The sequence below is a fragment of the Mastigoproctus giganteus genome, chromosome 2 (assembly GCF_048544385.1).
Source record: "Mastigoproctus giganteus isolate SK-2022 chromosome 2, ASM4854438v1, whole genome shotgun sequence".
Taxonomy (NCBI): domain Eukaryota; kingdom Metazoa; phylum Arthropoda; class Arachnida; order Uropygi; family Thelyphonidae; genus Mastigoproctus; species Mastigoproctus giganteus.
In genome coordinates, this window is record NC_143576.1 from 156141503 (window position 1) to 156163643 (window position 22141).

Consider the following 22141-nt stretch of genomic DNA (forward strand, 5'->3'; position numbering starts at 1 on the left):
AAGGGATGCCCGTCACATTCATGGGGTACACCATCGAACCTAGAAATGACAGAAAAGACCCGATTATTGGGGCATCTAAAACAAGAATGGCAAACCCGCTGGACAAACAGCACCAAAGGAGAAGTGACAAGGAAATTTCTTCCGGACATACACAAAGTGTACCCTAAATCACCGCCTTGGCTCCACCCAGGACTGCACTCCACTTACATTCTGACGGGTCACGGACCTTTCAATGAAAAACTTGCGGCCTTTCGGCTTGTGGAGGACCCACATTGTCCATGTGAGGAACGCGAGAGCTGGCAACATTTGATGCACCAATGTCCACTGTACGACGACCTACGTGGAATCCTAATCACCAGACTAACTTACTTACCTCAGGACCGGGAACACCATCTCCTGGACAGCTTCGATGAATATAGTGCGCTCGCCAAATTTGCACAAGACTTATTTTCAAGAAGGAGAACACAAATTGCAATCAATAATGCACGCCGTTAGCCCAAAGCTCCCTGCACATGAGCATCCAAACTGAACCAGACTATGGCCGTTTTGGTGGGACCTCACTCTCTCTCCTAGGATTGAACATCCATCGCAAATGATAGACGATGCGACACCATATATGCGGACTCCTACTAGACAATGATCTCTCTCTGGACGGGACTCTTTCTCCCATGTGCGACGCAACGACTGGACCACATGACCACAGCAACTCTGCTGCAGCACGTTGCCTGGCGTTCTGAACTGGGCACCTTTTCCCAGTTCACTTTTAAAACCCTATCCCTAGGCAGGGAAGGGGAAAGAGATGGGCCTCTGTCTCATCCCCTCCCCTGCCCCCTTTTCTCCCTGGTGGGGCTTGCTCCACTGACACTCCTGGGATCGCCTTCTCTTTCGTTCCCATACTTCTACCTGTTCCCCCCAATCTTCAGTCTTCCCCCACTCTACCTTTACCCACCGTGAATGTCCCACTGCAAGCTACTAAACTTCAATGTGGAAAATTAAACAACCTTCATTTAAAACATATCTTGGCCTTACCTAAACCTCTAGTGTCAACCCCATTTTTTTTTTTTTTTTTTACATAGGCCCTAGCCACTGAAATCTCAGGAAATTAGGTGGCAGGGCCTGCCAGAGTAAATAATGTAATACTGGTGTACCTGGTCTGCCTCCACGGGGCCAAGTGTGGGCAACGTTGGGCCTCAGTAGGGGTCCAGCGGCTAAATGACCAGATGAACAACGGTACACGACAGTACACATATACAAAATCCATACACTTTTAAATCTCTGGCCTCAACAGTGTTCTGTTTCACATGACAATGTATACTACGCGGAGATGGGGGAAAACCCCTGGTGCCGTTTGACACGAATACACTTTACACTTAAGATGGCAGCAAAACTAGGATCATTAAGATGGCAGCAAAACTAGAGGACTATGTGGAAGGTGGGGGGAAACAAATGCAGAGCACCCTCACCTATGCAGATGGGCTGAGGAAACCAAACACTGATAACCACCCCAAATCGGGACCCCAACAAAGAAAAAAAGACATTGATGAAACAACCGAACCCGGTTGTACTGAGACCATTAAATGCGGGAGAGAAGCAAACTGGCGAACAGATTAAGACACAGGTAATGACCGAATTAAAAGAGGACTTAAAAACTACGCGGATAAAAGCTATTAGAAAAACAAACATAGGAGTAGTCATAGAAACTGAGACTAAAGAAGAAGCCAACAAGATCATGATGAACTCGAAGATAGCATCCATGGGCCTCAAGGCAGAGCCGCCCAAGACAATAGGGCCATTGATTATTATTTTCGACCCCACAGCAGCTCACAGAAGAGCTATATCACCGGAATCTTCAGTCACACTTCCCTGAACAAGATATGCATAGCCTCATTATGCCTAATACTCAACGAAACCAAAAGACAGCAGTAGACAAAACTGATCATGCAACTCGACCACTCAGTCTGGCAAGTCTTCTCCCACCAAACAAGGATCTACATCAACTGGGGCAGCCACCGCTTCCGCAATCACGTGGTTGTCCCTTGCGCTCAAACCATCCAAATTTGTGGTAACTGCTCGGAGAAAGGCCACGACTATAACAAATGCCCGAACAAAGCCAATGAGCCTATCTGGGTAAACAGTAAGAGCTTCAAGATGGATGCAGCTCATTCCATAAGAGACAGCAAGTATCCAAGCTATGCCAAAGCCAAGAGTCAATACCAGTCGCGAATAGACTATGGGGAAGCACTTTAAACAGTATAATATCAACGAAGTTTCTCTCATGCAAATAAATGCGCAGCTGGCCCGAGCAGTGGACGACCAACTCAGATATTATAATGTTACAGGAACCCTATACTCATATGAAACGAGTTCGGGGATACCCCTGAGCTACACAGTTATTCAGGTGGATGGGGAAATACTATGGGCTTCCGTGGTCATTAGAAACCCGGACATTACAGCCACAAGAATTACTTAGCTCTGCACTGCCTGAGCCGTCTGCGCCCAGGTCTCGACTCCTATAGGAACCTTTTATGTAATTTCCGTCTATAGAACACCGGGTGAGGACATACTCACAGTTATTAGATACCTGGAAACTGTTCTCACCACCCTCCCAGCAGAAAAAATTATAGTTGGTGCAGACGTTAACTGCAGATCCCCGGCGTGGCATAGTACTACACCCGATCGGAGAGGCACCACCAACAGCCAGAGACTAGGAGACTTCCTTAGAAACTCGCCGCTTACAATTCTCAATCAGCCGAATAACCTTCCCACATACTGCAACACACTCTGGGAGTCTACGATCGACGTCTCCATGGCTACAAGAAACATATCTGGAAACATCACTGACTAGAGGGTCCAAGATACTTGGACAACTTCGACCCACCGGATCATAACGTATACAGTAAATAGAAACCTGAACAGAACCAATTAACAGGATAATGCAATAGACAACGTCAACTGGGAAATGCTCAAGACGATTCTAACTGAAACCGTAGACCAACAATTGCCACAGCTTAGACAGGAGCAGGATCCTAACTGCCTCCAAAAGCACGTCACAGCTTATCACTAAAGTTTGCAATACTACAATTACAAGGAAGAAGCCGTCACCCGGGGCCTTGGTGGAACACGTAGTTACAAAGAATGAGAAAGGATGTCCAAACAAAACAAAAGGCATTCCAAAGAGCAAGACCAACTTGTCCGGCGGCTGAGGTTGAGCAACTCAGACGAAGATATAGGGAAGCCAGGAACACTTAGACAAATTAAGAAAAACAAACAGGAATCCTGGGAACGTTTGGTATCAGTCACTGGGAACGCTAACCCCTGGGGGATGGTGTACAAAGTCACCACAAACAAAATCCCCAGGCGAGAAGTAACAACAACAACGAGAACCTCGCAGGGAACACTAACAACATCCTGGGAGGAATCAGTATCTAACATTCTGAATACTGCTTTCCACCCACATGTGAACCCAAGCACTGCCGAGCAACTGCACATCTGTAAAGAAAGTCAAGACTACCAAAGCCAATGGACCGAGATACATTTTACAGTAGAGGAACTACAATGGCTGCCTCCCAAATACGGGGGAAGAAGTGCCTGGGACCCGATCTTCTCGAGCCAGAGATCATCAAGATGGTTGCGGAGTTTACTCCGTATCTGTTATTGCAACTGTTTAACCTCTGTTCGCGCTCAGGAATCTACCCTGACGAATGGAAAATTGCAAATATCAAACTTATAATAATAAACCCGACCAAGTCTCCTAAACCGCCGGACTCATACAGACCCATCACTCTCCTCTTTGTCTGTAGCAAACTGATGGAGCGACTCCTGCACGCCAGAATATAGAACCATTATACAGCTGCAAATTTAGCCTAGCCAAACCAATATGGATTCCGATCGGCACGCTCCACCGTGGATGTCCTCCTGAACCCCATCAACACAGCCCAACAAATGGATAACAAATACTTCTCCATGATGTCAATCGACTTCTTCGGGGTGTTTGACACCCTATGGTGGCCGAGCGTTCTCGGCCGACTACCAAACAACCTATACAGTTTAGCATCATGAACAGCTATCTGTCTAATAGAAAGTTCACAGTGAACGCCCCGTTTCGTCAAATTACCAGAAGAGTTTATCGCGGCTACCCACAGGGCTCCGTCCTTGGGCTGCTGTTAAGGAACATTGTAATGGATGACTTCCTGGCCTTTGACCTCGGGGAGGTCCGGTCACAAGCTTCTGCAGACGACCTCATCCTGACGATGGCTGCAAACTCCAGGGCGCAGAGACCCTGACAAGTACGTTTGATGGACCAAAAAATATCTCAAACAACGCACTACAGCAACTTCAAGACTGTGCCAAAACGCACCTTCTTAGTGTTTCACCAACAAAAATCAACTCCATCCTCCTTAAAGGAACATTGAATATTGCCAGACCAACCCAGATCAAGAATAGGAACCAAACTGTCAAATTCTCTGAACAATTAAAGTATCTTGGCGTGATTTGACAAGAATCTATCCTTCCAGCCACATTTAAAATATATTAGAACCAAGATTAGGAACTACACTGCCCTAGTTGCCAGGGTCTCCTCCACGGGGCGTAAGTGGGGCAACGTTGGATCCCAACAGGGGTCCAGCGGCTAAATGGCCAGAAGAACAACGGTACACAACATTACACGATCCAAGATCCATACACTTAAATCTCTGGCATTTACAATGTACTGTAATACATCACAACGTAAACTACGCGGAGATGGGGGAACCCCTGGTGCCGCTTGACCCTAAAAACACTTACACTTACTTCTCCTGTCGGGACTGGGGCCTAAACAAACGAACCCTTTTGCTTTACTATAAAGCAATCTTCATACCGGCCATCACATATGCGGCCGGTGTATGGTATGCAAAGGCAATAACAGCTGTTAATAGACGACTTCTGGACACTATCCAACGATCTGTATTACTTTCCATTTCTCGAGCATGTAGTACAGCGGGCACCCATGCCCTTCAGGTCCTGGAAGGGGCGCCCCCCCTGGAACTTGAGATGGTGCGATGAGGGCTGCTGTATCACCTTTCTAAGAGTGCAACTAAGGAATGTCTTGACTTAACGCTAGATCCATCTAACAACCTAATAATAGAGAAAAGACTTGATTCCCATCTGCTGCAGGTGTGGCAGAGGCGCTGGAACGATTCAACCAAAGGTGAAATCACAAGAAAATTCATCCTGGACATCTGTAAAGTTTACTTCAAACCTCCCCCATGATTCTCGCCTGGATTATATGCCTTCTACCTCTTAACAGGACTTGGAGAAATCAAGGCCAAGCTCTGTGCTCTAGGCATTCAAAAAGATCCTACGTGCTCCTGTGGTGGCCTAGAGAGCTGGCAGCATATTATACATGATTGCCCACGCAACTCATTAGCAAAATTGCCTTCCTTCCGAGAGATCAAGAGCGTCGTCTTTTGGACAGAGCAGAGGAATACCAGGCCTTCCCTGACTTTGTGCAGAAACTCTTCACTAAGATAAGAGCCCTCGTTGTTAGAGGGTAACAATACTTCGGGTGCTGATTACAAAAAAATGCCAATACACGACTACGACGTGCAAACCCAGTAAACCTGAGAAAGAAATGAAAATACCAGGATAACAACAAAACTAGCTGATATCTCATACTTCGTAGGATATAAACTCAGAACCATCCTGTAATCTACAAACAGTTTGCGATGTCAATGCACCTAACAAATAAGACAAATCCTGATGCTTCTCTTAAGGACACAAAACATGGCGATGACTTGCCCGCCTGGACAGGATTCTGATGACAAAATACATTTGATGGACCTACCTGACATTTCTGGATTGACTACTGACTCTGAACAGGAATATGAGAACGCCAACTGCGACCTGGACTTTTTTTTTTTAAGATTGAAGTAGGGTTTTTGAAAGAAATAAAAAAGGAAGAAGAGCGAAAAAAAATGCTTTTACCTGGTTTGTCGACTGTGCTGACCTGCAGCGACTTAAGGCAATCTGAACTGGGCACCCTTGCCTGTCTCTGTCCACCCCATTCCCCTTGGCAGGGAGGGACGGGTTCTCGTTCCGTGCCTTCTTTTTCGCCTGAGACCTCGTCCCGACTGACCGCCTCGGGGATGCCTACTCTATTGTCCCTGTACTTCAATCTGTCCCCCCAGCCTTCAGTCTCCTCTCACTCTAACTAGACTGACAGTTTACCCCACTAACTTAACGTAGCTAAATTACTAACTTGTGTCCAAATTTAACCTCACTCTCATCAAGCCATTTCTGCCTAACCTAACCACGAGCGTTTACCCCATTTTTTGTTTTTTATGTTCTATCCCTGAAATCTCAGGAAATTAGGTGGCAGGACCTGCCAGTATAAATAACTATAATACTGTTGTGCCGGGTCTGCCTCCACGGGGCGAAGTATGGGTATCGTTGGGCCCAGCGGTTAAATGACCAGAGGAACAACGGTACACGACGCTACACAAACAAAATTCATACACTTTTAAAACTCTGGCATTGACAGTGTTCTGTTTCACACCCACAATGTATGCTACGCAGAGATGGAGGGAAAGCCCTGGTGCCGTTTGACACTAAACACCCTATACATTAGCAAAGGCACATGATGCAAGAAAGCAAGCTTATATAGCATCAGCCAAAAAAAAAAAAAAACCCTTATTTCACCCATCCCCTCGCTCCAAATATTTGTCAAGTTCTGCCTTGAATCTATTTAAGCTATCAACTTCTACAACGACAGATGGAAGTTTGTTCCACCAACCAACTACCCGCTGGCTAAAGGCAAACTTCCGCACATCTGTCCTACAACAGTCTTTCCTCAATTTGAATTTATGCCCTCTCAGGCGATTATTCTGAGCAAGAGGAAGAATCCCATCAGCATTGACCATGCTCAAACCATTCAAGGCTTTATACACCTCAATCAGATCACCTCGCAGATGCCTAGCCTCCCGACACTGTAATTTGCAAAACTTAAGCCTTTCTTCGAAAGAGCAACCCTTTGTTCCATTCACTAATCTTGTTGCCTTTCTCTGTACTCGTTCCAACAGCTCGACATCCTTCTAAAAATAAGGCCTCCGGACCTGTATACAGTACTCAAGGTGTGGTCTGACCATTGCCTTATACAAGGGAATAATCACCTCCTTATCCCTGCTAGAAAAATTCCTGTATATCATTGACAAGCCGCCATGAGCTACTCTTGCAGACCGTCTGCACTATCAGAAAACTTCATGTCTGCCTGCACAATTACCCCCAGGTCATTTTCGTTCTCTACCACTGTCAGTGTAGTACCACAGAGTTGATACGTCACTCTGGGGTTACTGCTTCCCATTTGTAGTACTTTACATTTGTCAATGTTAAACTTCATTTGCCACCTCTCAGCCCATCTGCTCAACTTTTCTAGATCCTGTTGCAGCAGGGTACTGTCATTAGTGTCCTTAACAACCCTGCCAACCTTCGTATCGTCTGCAAACTTGGACATTAAGCTTGATATACCATCATCAATATCATTTATAAATACAGAAAACAACAATGGACCCAAAACTGAATCCTGATGGACTCCACTAATAACATTAGTAGACGATGAGCAGTGTCCATTGATTACCACTCTTTCTTCTCCCACTCAACCATCCCTTTATCCATAGCAGCAATTTGCCTCCAATGTCACACTGCTCCAATTTGTGCAGCAATCTTCCATGTGCAACAGTATCAAAAGCCTTTCTAAGATCCATATATATGATATCAAAGTTATTCCCTGCATCCAGTTCCTTTGTAACCACATCATAGTATCTAATCAAATTGGTCAGGCAAGACTTCCCCTTAACAAAACCATGCTGTGTCCGAGCTATAACTGAAGTCTTGTCGAGATGATCCTGCAGTGCTTCTTTAACCAGTGCCTCCATTAATTTACCTGGAACAGAAGTTAAACTAACAGATCTATTGTTACTTGTGTTGCCCTTTGATCCTCCTTTGTGAATTGGGATCACATTTGTACATCTCCAGTCCATGGGTACCTCCCATGAATCCACAGAAGCTCTCATAATTAAGGAAGTTTGCTTACTTCCTTTGCTGCCTCCTTCAATATAACTGGATAGATCCCGTCCACCCCGGGTGCCTTTTTTTATGTTTATCTTCAACAATTTCTCCTCTGCTTTCCTCTCAGTTATTACAAAATCATCTAGCTCACTGCCAGAGTTTAACTCACCTGTGGCATTCCCCTCTCTGAATAACTCCTCATGGGTGAATGTAGATGCAAAATTACTCATTTAGTTTGTTGGCCACCTGAGCAGGATCATCAACAGTTGAACCTTTAATATCCAGTGGATGTTAGTTCTCCACGTGTAGCCAAAACAGCTCGTACCTGGCGAGGCATGGACGCTACAAGATTTCTAATTGTGTCTTGTGGTATCTGGTACCAACACGTAACCAGCAGATCCTTTAACACCTGTAAGGTCCGTGGTTGAGACGCCGCAGATCGGAGTTGCTGTTCCAACACAAACCACAGATGCTCAATGGGATTGAAGTCTGTGGAATTTGGAGGCCAGGGCAATACCTGGAAGTCATCATCATGTTCTGCAAACCAGTCTCGAACAATCTGTGCGGTTGGCATATCGCATTATCCTGCTTAAAAGACGGCACTGCCAGAGGGAGGAGACCGTTGCCATGAAAGGGTGTACATGGTCAGCAATGATGTTTAAGTAGGTGGTAGACGTCAGAGTGCCCGGCACATGGATAACTGGACCCAGGGTAACCCAGTAAAACATCGTTCAAAGCATGACGCCGCTGCCACTGGCTTGTTTTCATCCCACGGTGCATCCAGGCGCCATCACTTCTCCATCTAAATGACGCACACGTACCCGGATGTCCACATGGTGTAACTGAAAACGTGATTTAACGGACCAGACGACCTTGTTCCAATCACTCAAGGCCCAGTTTAGATAATCGCGTGCCCATGTAGGCGCTGTCGCCAGTTAACGGTGGTTAGCATGGAGACTTGGAGCAGCCTGCGGCTACGCATCACAATTTTCAGCAGTGTTCGATGTACTGTGTGTTGTGGCACATTACTCTCGTCACCAGCATTTCAATTACCGGCGAGTTGCGCTACAGTTGCCCTTTTGTTGCCACATACCATCCGGGAGAGCCTTCGCTCACCTCGAGCGTCAATGAACAGTGGTCGTCCAACACCTCGCCGGCGATTCGTGGGGTTTTCCTCTTCGGACCACTTTCGGTAGGTACTAACCACGGCTGACTGTGAGAATTCCACCAGCCGTGTCGTTTTGGATATTGTCTGACCATTATAATTTGGCCTTTGTCAAACTCGCTTAAGGCCGCTGCCTTTCCCATCTGAAGAACAAGAGTAACGCTGATTAACGGAGCTCAGTATCAGGTGTATTTTATACCGTGTCCCGACCCGCGCAATAGTTCACCTGCAGTTGCTTTGATTTGCATGACGACTGGCTGGTCATAATGTTTTGGCTCATCGGTGTATATAGTTCATCGGGGCTTGTAGCAATTTTTTTTTTTTTTAGGTAAATATGCTTCTTGAAGTTTAAGCATTATAAGCGGTTGATTGTAGAGTAAAGGAACATTTAGGTCTAAGTTCAATTGGGACTTTTCGGTTAATACTTTGATCTTCTGGAATGATGGATCATTTTCTGTGGAGGCAGACAACTATGAAAACACTGTCCCTAAGGCATTTGCTATATCTGTGGGAGAAGAAAGCTTCTGCCCATTCGAGTTAAGTGGGGAGGATAATGGATTAAATTTTCTATTTAGCTGTTTCATTTTTCTCCATGTTATTCTTGTATCGGTAATTTTTTATTAATTGAGCTTGCAAATCGAATCCAAGAGTCTCTTTTAGCTTTCTTCCTAATGTGACGGGCCTTGGCTCTAAGTGTCTTGTAGTTTATAAGATTGGCAGTGGTAGGATGTTTTCGAAACAGATTCCATGCTCGGTTTTTTTGTTTTTTTTTGCACCCTTCGTTTAACCAATAATTTATGGTTCTATGGATGATTGACTGTGATTGTGGAAAAGCAGTAGATGCAGCAACGCATCCAGTATTTGTCTCATAATGTGATCGGTAACTGTGTCGATAGAACAGGTTCCAATGGTCTGATCATCAAAAGATCACACAGGAATTTTATTTGGCCCAATCTGCTTTGAAAATTTTCCATTTTATGTGGTTTTCTGAAATTATGGAATGTGCTGTGTGAATTTTACATATTAGCGGGAAGTGATCACCGCTGAGCGGATTGTCAAGGGCCGTACACTCAATACTCGGAAAGAGGGACGGAGAGCAGATGGAGAGATTATTGCAGAGGTTATACCTGTGGAGAGATGAATGTAAGTTGGTGAGCTAGTATTTAGTATAGTTAGGTTTGGTCTCTCAACGAGCATTTCCACGAGTTCTCCTCGTATATCTGCATCGGGAGAACCCCACAATGGATGGTGGCCTCCTATAAATAGGAGTTGGTAACTGCAGAATAAGATCTTCGAGTTCATTGTTTGGCGATAGGTAGATAGAGACAAGTACCAAATTAATACCAATCACTATACGTGTTTCAATAGCTTCAATAGAGGTTTATAACGGAATGTGTTTGCAAAGTACTCGTGAATCTAGAAGTATAGCTACCCCTCCATGAGAATTATTTGCACCAGTTCTATCTCTCCTAAAAAGGGTATAATTTTTAACCGAGAAAGACACTTGAGATGTTAAATTTGTCTCTTGTAAGCAGATGCTTACAAGAAACAAACGACTTATTAGCTCGTGGATATCAATGGAACTGTAGAGGACTTCACAGTAACATTGATATCCACGGGCTAATAAGTGGCGATCGAGCTTCACTTTCACTCTTCTTGGAAAGATTGGGCATCCACTGCGTGAAGGTCTAGGATAGGTTCTTCCGGGTGGCCTTATTATCAGTATCCATGTTTACTGCTATGAGATTATGTCTTCTTAGTGGGAGCTGAATCGGTTTTCAATTTTGCAGCATCTGATGATGTATGTGGTGCACTTGGTGAAATTGTGACTGGAGTGTTGTTGGCTCTGTCTACTACCTTTTGCTCTATCTACTACCTGTTTCATCGATGATGACAGCATAGATCACGTCCAATCTGCAATGGATATGGTTGGGGAACGGAAACTTCAGTTTGTGTTGCAGTAGATTGATTTGCATTGCTATTGCATATGTGTTCTTGGATGCATTGAGCATAATTTTTTTTATTTGCCTCTTGATAAGTAACTTTTCGGTCAACCCTATACTTCTGGATTTTTTTCCCCCTGTTGTCCATAGACCACATGATTTTGAGTAGGCTGGATGTGCGCCTTTGAAATTCAGGCAGTGCGGTGTTTCCGCATCAGTCTGTTTGCTATGTTCTTTTGACCCACAGTTTGGACAGACTGAATCTCCTCGACAAGCTTTTGCGAGTGACCAAATTTTTGGTACTTGTAGAATCTTATAAGATTCGGAATAAAAGGCCGTACGCGGCAATTGAGATAGCAGGCTTTGGCACAAAATGGTAACATAGGTGTTCCGCAAGTCAGAATGATGTTGCGGGTGGAAATTAGATCTCTATCCCTCCTGATTGTGATGCATTTGGCTTGTATAACTTTTTTGATATTTCAATTCCTGGACCAGTTCAGCTTCTGTTACGTTCTTCAGATCCTGCTCTGCAATTACTCCCTTGGAGGTATTTAATGTTGCATGTGGGGCGACTTGTACGGGTAGTTCTCCAAATGTTGTTAATTTCAGCAAAGTTTCAGAATGTGTAGGACTTGCAGTTTCGACCAATAGGTCGCTGGATCTGAGTTTTCTTACCATTTTGACTGATCCCGCCACATTTTCTAAACATATTTGTATGAGAAATGGTGATAGAATGCATATATTTTTCCTAAAGAGAATTTAAAATAAGGAATAATGGGCATTCCTGTTATTCTGTGTCTTTAAGCAATCTTTTTATCTTTATTCCGTCATATGGAATTTCATGGTTAGCATCGCTGACAGTACTAGATGAGCGCTTAGGCTGCTCAAGAACAGGATAGCCGTCATAGTCCATTGTTAGCTCCTTTTTTTTCCTGAGGGTTAACTTTCCCTCCAGGTTTCCGGTCCCGCCACGGGGAGGCAGAAGCAGCGCCGCAAGGAGGCCAAGAGGTTAGAAGTCAAATACAGTACAAATTTATCTAAGTTATACTTGTTTCACAAACATTTTGTCAAGAAGAGTTCAGCAAGTCTATAAAATTAAGGAATACACATTAACTTAATGATTATCGATTTGCTGTTGTCCTCAACAAGATGTTATTCATCCCAAATACTAGACATGGATCACAAATTTCGAACGCCTACAGAAACTGCATCGTTCAAATAGAAGCCTTGAACGAAACTTGATCAGAATTTTACCGCAAAGAGCCTTCAATTCTATCATACTAGATGTTACGAATCCCTATACATATATTTAAACACTAGGAGCAAAGAGGCAAGACTGCTCTCCGTTTTCTCTACAAGGTCCTCGCTAGCATGATACTGACTTAGATGCTAAAGGACTATACAAATAATAATAATACAATAAGTTTCTCTCAGTACAGTATAACACTTCGACAACGCTTATGTGGTATTGTTTTCACGTCTCCAGCAGAACTATAAGGAACCAGCAATTTTTTAAGTTCAATAGATACAACATGACTCCATATTTAACACAAAATTAACAGAACTTCATTGATGGCAAATGATTTCGACATCATTTTCGCAGTTAGGAGACATTTCAAAGAACATTCTCCACGTTGTTAGATCATTATGCGAAACGCGACTCTCCTTTTTACAATCTAGTGTATATTTTTTTTCGATACACTCATTTTTATTTTATCAGTATATTTTTTAAATATTTTTTCCCCTTTTCCTCCTACACTTCTTGCCATTCCCGATACCGAAGTCATTACGCTCGCTGTAACACTTAAAATGCATTTTATATTAATATTTTTATATGCAAATTCTAACTAATCATTGAAACATTATTAATGGGCGAATTTATATATGGAATACTGGTTAGAATTTAAACAACGATAAAAAATAAATATGCAATAAATTAGCGAATTATTCAATTCTGGTGGTAACAATAATACGAATCAATTAATGTATTATGCAAATTAAAATGCTTACTTTATAAATATCATTTACCTACTTATGAAATATATTGAGGTCATATCACGTTAATGACATATCTCTTCAAAACACTCTGTGGAAAAGGCCTGGTTCGATTCTCATCAAGACGGGAAGAATTTTAGGACTTTTTTTTTTCCCTTCACTTTTACTAATTTTACCAGTTGGTTTGAGAAGATGGTTGCATGGTTTTCACCCCCCCCCCCTAAACTAGGACTTCTCGTTCCACAAGAACAATAGAACGACTACAGAATATACAATTTAAGGACACGATATAACTGCCTGGGCACTTATCCTAATCTAATATATCACAATCACGTTTTAGAACTGGAGGATGGGGCATATTTCACGAGTTAAGGACTTCGCGAGGCAAATAGTTTGCAATCGTGAAAGTGGAACGTTTTCCAATGTTTAATTGTAATCCTTAAAAAGGCCGCGGGTAATTCGGTGGCCACGGTCACGACTCTTTCATGCTTCGTGGAAAAACGCTTGCTTTCTATCTGCAGTCACCGACCGAAGTTCAAGTTACTTCCCGTTGAGGACGAGAATTATGGGTTTTTGTATCTCCCCCCACTTCCACAACTGTGGCAAAATTAGCCTCTTTCTAGCAACAGTTACGCTTTATTTATTATTATTTTATTTTTTTCTGGAGAATTGATTTTTCATTCCTCAAAGAACCAAATCGGTCGAGTACACACAATATTACAGACAATATACACGCGCCATTGGGCATGAAAAGATGCGGGAGCGCGCAAAATTTGGAAGGTTGATACACGCACATGCTCTCGAGAATTACAATTAAAGTGACCAAGTAGTGGTTAGCCAGTTATTTCATAATCCTTTCAGAACAATCAACACCTGTTGTAATTAGAGTCATTAATAAAAACAGTGAATAAAATAGAACATAAGGAAACCACAGGGGATGTCCAGGCTGACGTCGTCCATTTAAAAGCATGCATGCTTTCTTAATCCATTCAAACAAAGATTTTAAATAAAAAAATAAAAGTCGAAAAGTATATCGCCTTTACTCTTCGGAACATTTCTGCGTATTTCATTTGTTAGTATTTTGTTATTTCAACGCCTAATAACTGGCGTGTCACTCTGCGTATTTCTTCGGTAGCTCTCTCTCTTTTCCCCTCTCCCCCCTCCATAAGATTAGTAGCAAAATTAAAGCGCGAAGAAGCACATGCGCTATTCCCAATAAATTAATTGCCCCTACATCAGTAATAAATATTAATTGCTTTGGCAGACAATTTCACGCGGTGTGAAAAAAAAATAAAAAAACACCTTTTCTCCATTACTATTTATCCTCTGTATTTCTGACACACGAACATCCAGGACCATTTTGAAGAGGAGGAATTAGGGTTTAGGTCTAAGGTTACGTCTTCATACTTTCCTAGCTCAACAACAGCTGACACAGTGCGTGTTTGCACTTTATAAATCATCCGCAGCCAATGACAGGTCCATTGAAAATACTCTTTTGTGTTGTGCAGCCTTGTTAGTCGCTCGTTATGTTTAGACCAATGACCATAACCGTAGTCTATCGGGTCATTCCAGGTCGAAATGGCTGGGTAATAAGGGAGCAATTCGCCGAAGCAATAATGATTATAAAGTCCCGCTTTTCAATACACATACTTTGGAGGTGATATTCGGCCAGGAGCTCTCGTCTTTACCTTCTAAAGTAGAGGCAATCAATAATCTCTGGAGTTTTCGCTCTCTCCCGATCAGCTCCATCTACCGCTTGCCCGCAAGGGGGTGATGAGTGAGGGGGGGGGAGAAAGACCGCCACAAGTTGAGCACACCGGAAAGACTGAAAAATCCAATGCATCTTCATTTAGAAAAATAGGGTGACAGATGTACGCTTCAGCTAGCAGAAGTATTTCACTCGGGGTTGGAGGGGGGGGGTAGAAGTTGCTGTGAACTGGTAGTTTAAGTGCCATTTTATCACGTACCATATGACAGTAACTTGTTAATGAAGTATATGTGCAACTTCATTGCTGTCTATTAAACAGATAAATAGCCAAACAATGAAAGAAACTGTACATACCATAAATAAACAGATAGATGTATAAGGTCTTATGAATGGCAATCTAATAATCATCATCTGTTAAATAATCATCATTTGTTAAGACTATGGGGTACTATTTGTCGAGCAGTCCTTTTTAATTAATTCCAACAGTTCTTACCAGTTGTCCGAACTCTCGGTTAATCACGAGATTGATGTCTGCATTTCTTAACACTGCCTCTTCGCACTTCTGAGTTCTAAGTCATGAGAAAGTTCTGTCTTGTTTTTTTAAATCGAATGCGGTATCTTAGCTCCGAAATACTTCGTCATGATTTCCATAACACACTCCTTACGTTTATAGCAACCGCATGATCATTCCACCACAATTTTTAATAGTGGGCTAAAAGCAATTACATTTAAAAACTTTTTTTCCAGAAATGTCAAACCCACATTTGACATTCGGTAAAGTAGTTGTCCATCTTAAAAAGGCAAAAACACTGGTCAGTGGTCCAGTCACGTTTTTCGATGGAACTAAATGATGCTTAGCATTCAGTAGACAAGATAAAGAGCAAATAAGAAAATTTAAAAAGAAAAAAAGCAATATTAAAAAAAAAAAGTCATTATTCATTTAGAAATCGTTGTAAGATGAATGTGGTGATGCTTGGCCCGTGGATGATGGAAGATTCACAAACACCGTTTGAATTTGTTAAGAGAAGTTTGAGAAATTATTTCTATGAAAGAGAGAGACAAAGATCTTTATCCTGACTTCCAATATTTCATTGTCATTAATGGAATATGGATCCTATGTGACTAGTATGCAGGGCTCGTACAACACGGTTCAGATGGGACAGAACTTGGTCTGGTTCAGTGAGGTAGAACCAGTTTTATCGCCCAAAGTTGCTGCTCAAAGATAATGATGTACTTTACTTGCCAGAGATTATTATATATACCGTGTGTGTGTATATATGTATGTATATATATATATATATATATATATATAAATAATTTTTTTTTTCGTTAACGCAAATATACCAGCTTTTTCAAGTATACTTCAAAAAGCAAAACTGAATAAACATGAATACACCTGAAATAACACTTAAACTGGATGAATACTAAAACCATAATTATTAAAATTACACCTACGACAATAAAGTATGGAAATATGTCCCACCATAAGCATTTGGTACATTTATGTACCATATAATTATGGTACATTTAATCTAATAATTATGGTACATGTAATCTAATTAATCTAATTTGGCGTAGCGTATGAAGTTTACAATGGAATTAAACTCAACACACAGTTAAGATTTTGTTTCCCCACCCGTCGTGCGAATTTTAAATTGCATATTTCTGGGCCCACTTGAACAGTGCGGACCATAAATTTCAAGGATTTGCAATGCTGTAGCACAGTGGATGAGATGGGTCTGTAAAAATGGAAGTTGAGTGTACCAGCTCTATTCAGTAAAATATGTCGCAAAACACGACGCGAGTTATCCTATCCGTGAGTTATCCAATGACGATATCTGCAATGACATTCTGAACACATGAAAAGAATGTTGAATATCCTTATGTTTACATCTACAATGAAATATTTAATAGCCATGATAATAAATTCACTTTGGGTAACACGTCCTGTGGTATTCTCTCTATATTAAACTGATAAAGAAAAGCTAACATGAAAGAAACTTCAAAACGGATATTGTCCAACTAGACCTCCGTAGTCGAGTGGTCAAGGGTACCCTTGAAGCGTACAGAGGTACGCTTCAAGATGTACAAATTTGTACATACTCAAAACGTACAGAAGTACGCTTGAGTAACCGTGATTCAAGCTTGCGTGACTATTAAATACAGTAAATTTATCGTATTCTCTCTATTTTATGAACTCCTCGTGACCTTATACAGTCGTCCCGGAGTATAGATAGATTTTTTTTATTATTATTATCATTACTTTCAATACAAAGATACTAAAAGAATTTTGGGAATCTTTTCGAGTATCAGCTGCAGAAGAAATAATTTTCTTCAATGTTTTCCAAACGGAATGTGGGACAATTTAATCCGCTTATAAATCAAAACAAAATCTGTACAGATATGAATTCATTCTAAGAACAGTGGAACCGTTTCGTTCTTTGTTGACAATCAATTCTCTCTCTCTTCATTCATTTGGAAAACGGATCTTCGATTTGACAAACCATAGAACTTTTTCTCACGATGTTTATTTAATCACCTTTGATGTATCTGCGTGTTATTCTTTCTCTATTTTTTTCTCCAGTACATTCATTACTATAAAACATCCATATTCGTGAACAGGGGATTTGTTTCAGGCATCTCGTGAAACGGTACCAGTTCAATACCCCCTTGTCCCCTCTTCATTCCTTTTCCCCTCCCTTTCCTCGAACTTCGCGCATTCGTAAATTGCAACATAATGCAGCGCTGTCACTTCAAGACACTGAGGTTAAGACAAGGCAGCATTAAAAAATGCTAATTAGTCGGTCATCGCAATTCCAGTTCTAGCCTGCATTGTAACTTAAGGGACTGGCAGTTCCGTGCGAGAAGAGCCGAAGCATCTCTTCAACTTATATTTGCTTACAGATGCTGTCTTAGAAAAATAATTTGTATTTTAGCGATGTTTACATTGGCACGTGCCATAAAAACGAAAACTTTTACACGCCCTCTCGGAATGTTTAAGAAGCGATTTGTACAAAAAAGAAGCGTTGTCACTTGACTTCTTACAACCAGTTCTCAGTAAGTGTTTGGCTACTGCACGCCTACTGGAGGCACGAACGCGTGATGAAATACTTCATCTTGTACACAGCAAGACAGGTTTTCTACGAGTGGTCATTTTTTAAGCAATATTTTTCCCTTTTATATTTTTGTGTTCCTGTTTGATGTGTAATGAAAGGAAGCGCGCATAAAAAAGTGCGGTTCTCGTGATACGCTTCATTAAAGACAATTGTACAGGATGTTCCAAAAAATATCACCGCTTTTAAAAACACTGACAGGAAACTAGTACATAGTAATGTTTATTGTCCGGAATGAACAGGTCAAAGGAGTTCATAGCTAATTATTTTTGACAAGAATAGTCATTACCTTACTTTACAACCACGTGAGACTCGAACCACGGTCAAATCAAACGCGTAGGCAACTGACCACTCGAATGTGTCAAGCCCACTAAAATGTAGTATTTATTCTCCGGCACGACCACTCGGTCAGAGAGTTTACGATTAATTATTTCGACAATAAATGCAATCTCTAAGCGTATGTACAATCGTGCGGGATTCAACCAGGGTCAATTCACACGCGTGTTCTAGAACACTCTCGTGCTTGACTACTTTCCTATTCAGAAAAAATGTAGGACTGGTTTATAGTATAAGCGAGTGATTTTTTTTTTCTAAAAAAAAAAAATTACTAAAGAAGTTACTTGAAGATTAAGAATATTCTTCGTGTATTCTCTGACCACCAACACTAGGCGAGATGAGGTGTACACATGCATCAAGAGAATCTCTACAAATTATCTTTGGCCGTTTCAATCTTATACAAAAGAAAAGGAAAATCAGACCAAACTGTAAAAGAAGCATATTAATAGTAGTTAGTTAAACTCAAAATAGCATTTATATTTTAGATAATATTAATTCATATTACCATAAACCTTACAAAGTGATAATGTTTTTCTTCTTGCACACCCCTATACAAATTAATAACTAATACGTTGTCGCATGGAGCTCAGAGGAACCAAATGGCATGCATATCACAGATGGAGTAATGAAACGAAATTTCGGAACACCATATAATACAAAACACCATCAAAGGAACTGCCATTATACAGGATATCGAAGATGTCTACAGGTCCACCATGTTGATCTACAACGCTAAGGAAACGAGGAATGACATTGTTCACATACTTGCTTGCAGCAATTCTTTACAGATGGCCGAAATCTCATGTCGAATGTTATTCTTTAGACTCTAAAGAAACAACAGGGTTAACCATTCATAAATACCAGCATATCCAAAAATCTCCAAGAGTCAAGTCGGGAAATTTGGAAAATTCCTGAAAATTATTTTTATTAAGTTCAAATACACAGCCGCCGTTACTCAGTGCAGGGCAGGTAGTTACCTGGGGAGCTAAACTGAAAAGGATGCTGTTTTTTTTTATAACTTAAAAACAAAAAATAACATAATTAGAGTTAGCTTTCATATGATGCACTCCTTTCTCAACTTGTGTAATATTGCCAATTTGATACCATTGTAACTGCAATTGCGCAAATAATTGTAATTGTCAAAAATAACAAAATGCTGCGCAAGCTAGCGCGAGGTACATAAATACACGTGCTTTGAGTGACCGACTCTTGAACTCCTGACCGTGTTGGTCGTCCCGGAGTATAAACAGAAAATTTAGTTTATTTATTGCATTCCGCCAAAGTCAACTCTGTTTTTTTTTTTTTTTTTTGTGCTTCACTATGGGGCACAATAAAATATTTTGCTTGTGGCGGCATAAAGTCTAGCGGTGGCTCTCTGCAAATACATCACGCAGCATAGTAGAAATTGATCTAGCGATATACAGTGGAGTTTCATTCTTCGCGAAGATTGCCTCGAAGGAATTGGCGCTGTGGTTAACGCGGTGAAATCTAACAAGTTTCTATATTGTTGTCCTGTAACGGTCATAGTTTTCATTCCATCAAAAGCTGTGGCCATTTCAAGAGAATGGCCAGAGGATAAATGTAGTAAAACCAATTACCAAAAGAAAATAAAAACTGTCATATTCGGGCCACGCAAGATCGAACTTATGAGCACGCGCAATATGTCCGTTAATTGAGTGCGTTTTCTGGTCGATTTGCCTGTTTTACTGGATGAAAACCTTGCTGTCCAAGATCAACTAACTCAGCCACGTAATGAAAAAAAGTCCATAAAATTTCGCGTCATTGAAAGAGTTCGAACTCTGCATTTTGCACGCGGTGTGGGGATGACGGTGATCCTAACCACTGTTCTACCTCGCACACAGCAAACCCACCACATGAAGACATAGTATCTCATGTAAAACGTCTCGGAATATTGGTTCAACTAAGATTAATAAACTATGATGACACAGAACTCTATTCAGAAATGTGTGTGTGTATAATGTATGCTAATGCAGTTTGTGTATTGTTCAGTTGTTTCTGACCACTTTTTCCCTGGAAAGGAAAAAGCCTGCCTATTTTATAATAGGTCCGTCTACACCACAAGGAGGTAAACCACAACTAAGCGAACGTCATGGTAGACCCAAACTGTCCCGTACAGAATGCCCAAAACGTGTTTGGGATCATTCAGAAGAAAAAAAAAAAAAAATCCCTCATCCACTGGCAGAGCGCAAGACTATTGGATGAGAGCAATATCGTATCATGGCCAAACCCGGGCACTAACAAAATCCTCTTAGAGAATTAAAGATCTCTAAGTCATTGTTGAAAGATGATTAAAGACCGTATTTTCAACACGAAAGCATAGATTTCCATTATATCGCAAACAGACTATTTTATTTATGCTCGCAAACAGACTATTTATTTATTAAATTATTAATTTAATCTTAATTAAATTATAATTTAATCTTTATTAAATTATAATTTAATAAAGATTAAAACAAAGTTTTTAAAGGCTTGTCTTGAATGTGGAGATCGTGTTACATGCTGAGAGCTTGAAAACGGCGAGAAGACAAAATAACACTAGTTATTTATTTTTTATAAAAGAAAGAAAAAAGGTGAACTACACATTAAATCATTACCTTGAAACAGCACCTCTTGGCTTCGCCCTTTTTCACACACTACAACATTATAAGTAAGCGGCGAAGCTACTTTCTCGTTTTCATACATGTGCTGTGTTGTGTTTTTATTACGTTTTTAAACAGCTAAGGACTTTATAACCACCCTACTTAGGTCCTACTTGGTTAAAGAAATCTGCGTAATTATAAATATCAAATTAAATATCATTAAAAATAGGATTAAAACGTGAGATAAAGGACATTATACTACCAAATACTATGATTAAGATGTTTGTTCGAACGTTACAATGAAAATTGATATTCAGTAATTACTTTATGTAAATTGATACATTTCGAGATTACACTGATCTCCTCATCGGGCCTAGATAACGTTCCATTTTAAAATGGAACAAACTAAAAAAACCAATAATGATTTTATGAAATTTGAACAATTTCAATGAAAAATTGTGCAAAGTTTAAATTGTAGTGCTTCAAAGTGACTTTTCAGTCCTCGCTCTTGGGAATACTAGACCCCCTTCTGAGATAAATGGAACCATAAAATCAGTTGGAGAGATATGGAGTTACTGTACGTTTACAGTTCGTAGCTTTTCAGTCTTCGTGATTTGGTAGCTCATTATGACGGAGTACGGAAAAGGCGAACCCACTCATAAAGGAGTACAGAAATTTAAAAATTAAATCTTATCTAGCAACATCATTATCGGAAAATCAGGAGACTAACTCGAGTTAAGTGATCTGTTTATGGCTTTGAATGGATTGAGCAAGTTCAATGCTGATGGGATTCTTTCTTTTTACTTAGACTACGCACATGAGGGGCATAAATTCAAATTGAGGAAGGATGGTTGCAGAATAGATGTGTGGAGTTTGCCTTAAGCCAGCGGCTGGTTGATTGCTGGAACAAACTTCCATCTGGTGTCGTTGTGGAAGTTGATAGCTTAAATAAATTCAAGGGAGAACTAGGCAAATTATTGGAGGAAATGGAAAATTTTTTTTTTTTTTTTTTTTTGGCTGATGCTGTATAGTTTGATTTTTGAATAATTTGTCTCTACTAATAAACCGGCCCGCCTTTTGGTACGTATGAAGATCGAAGTGAAGGGTGAGTTTTCAATTTGATTGATGGTGTTCACTGTCAAGAGTATATTCCGAAAACATTTCACTTCTGGCAACGTGGCGAACCTTTGAACCGTAACACAGAAAGAAATTGAAGATTTTCTTCCTTTTACAGAAAATCT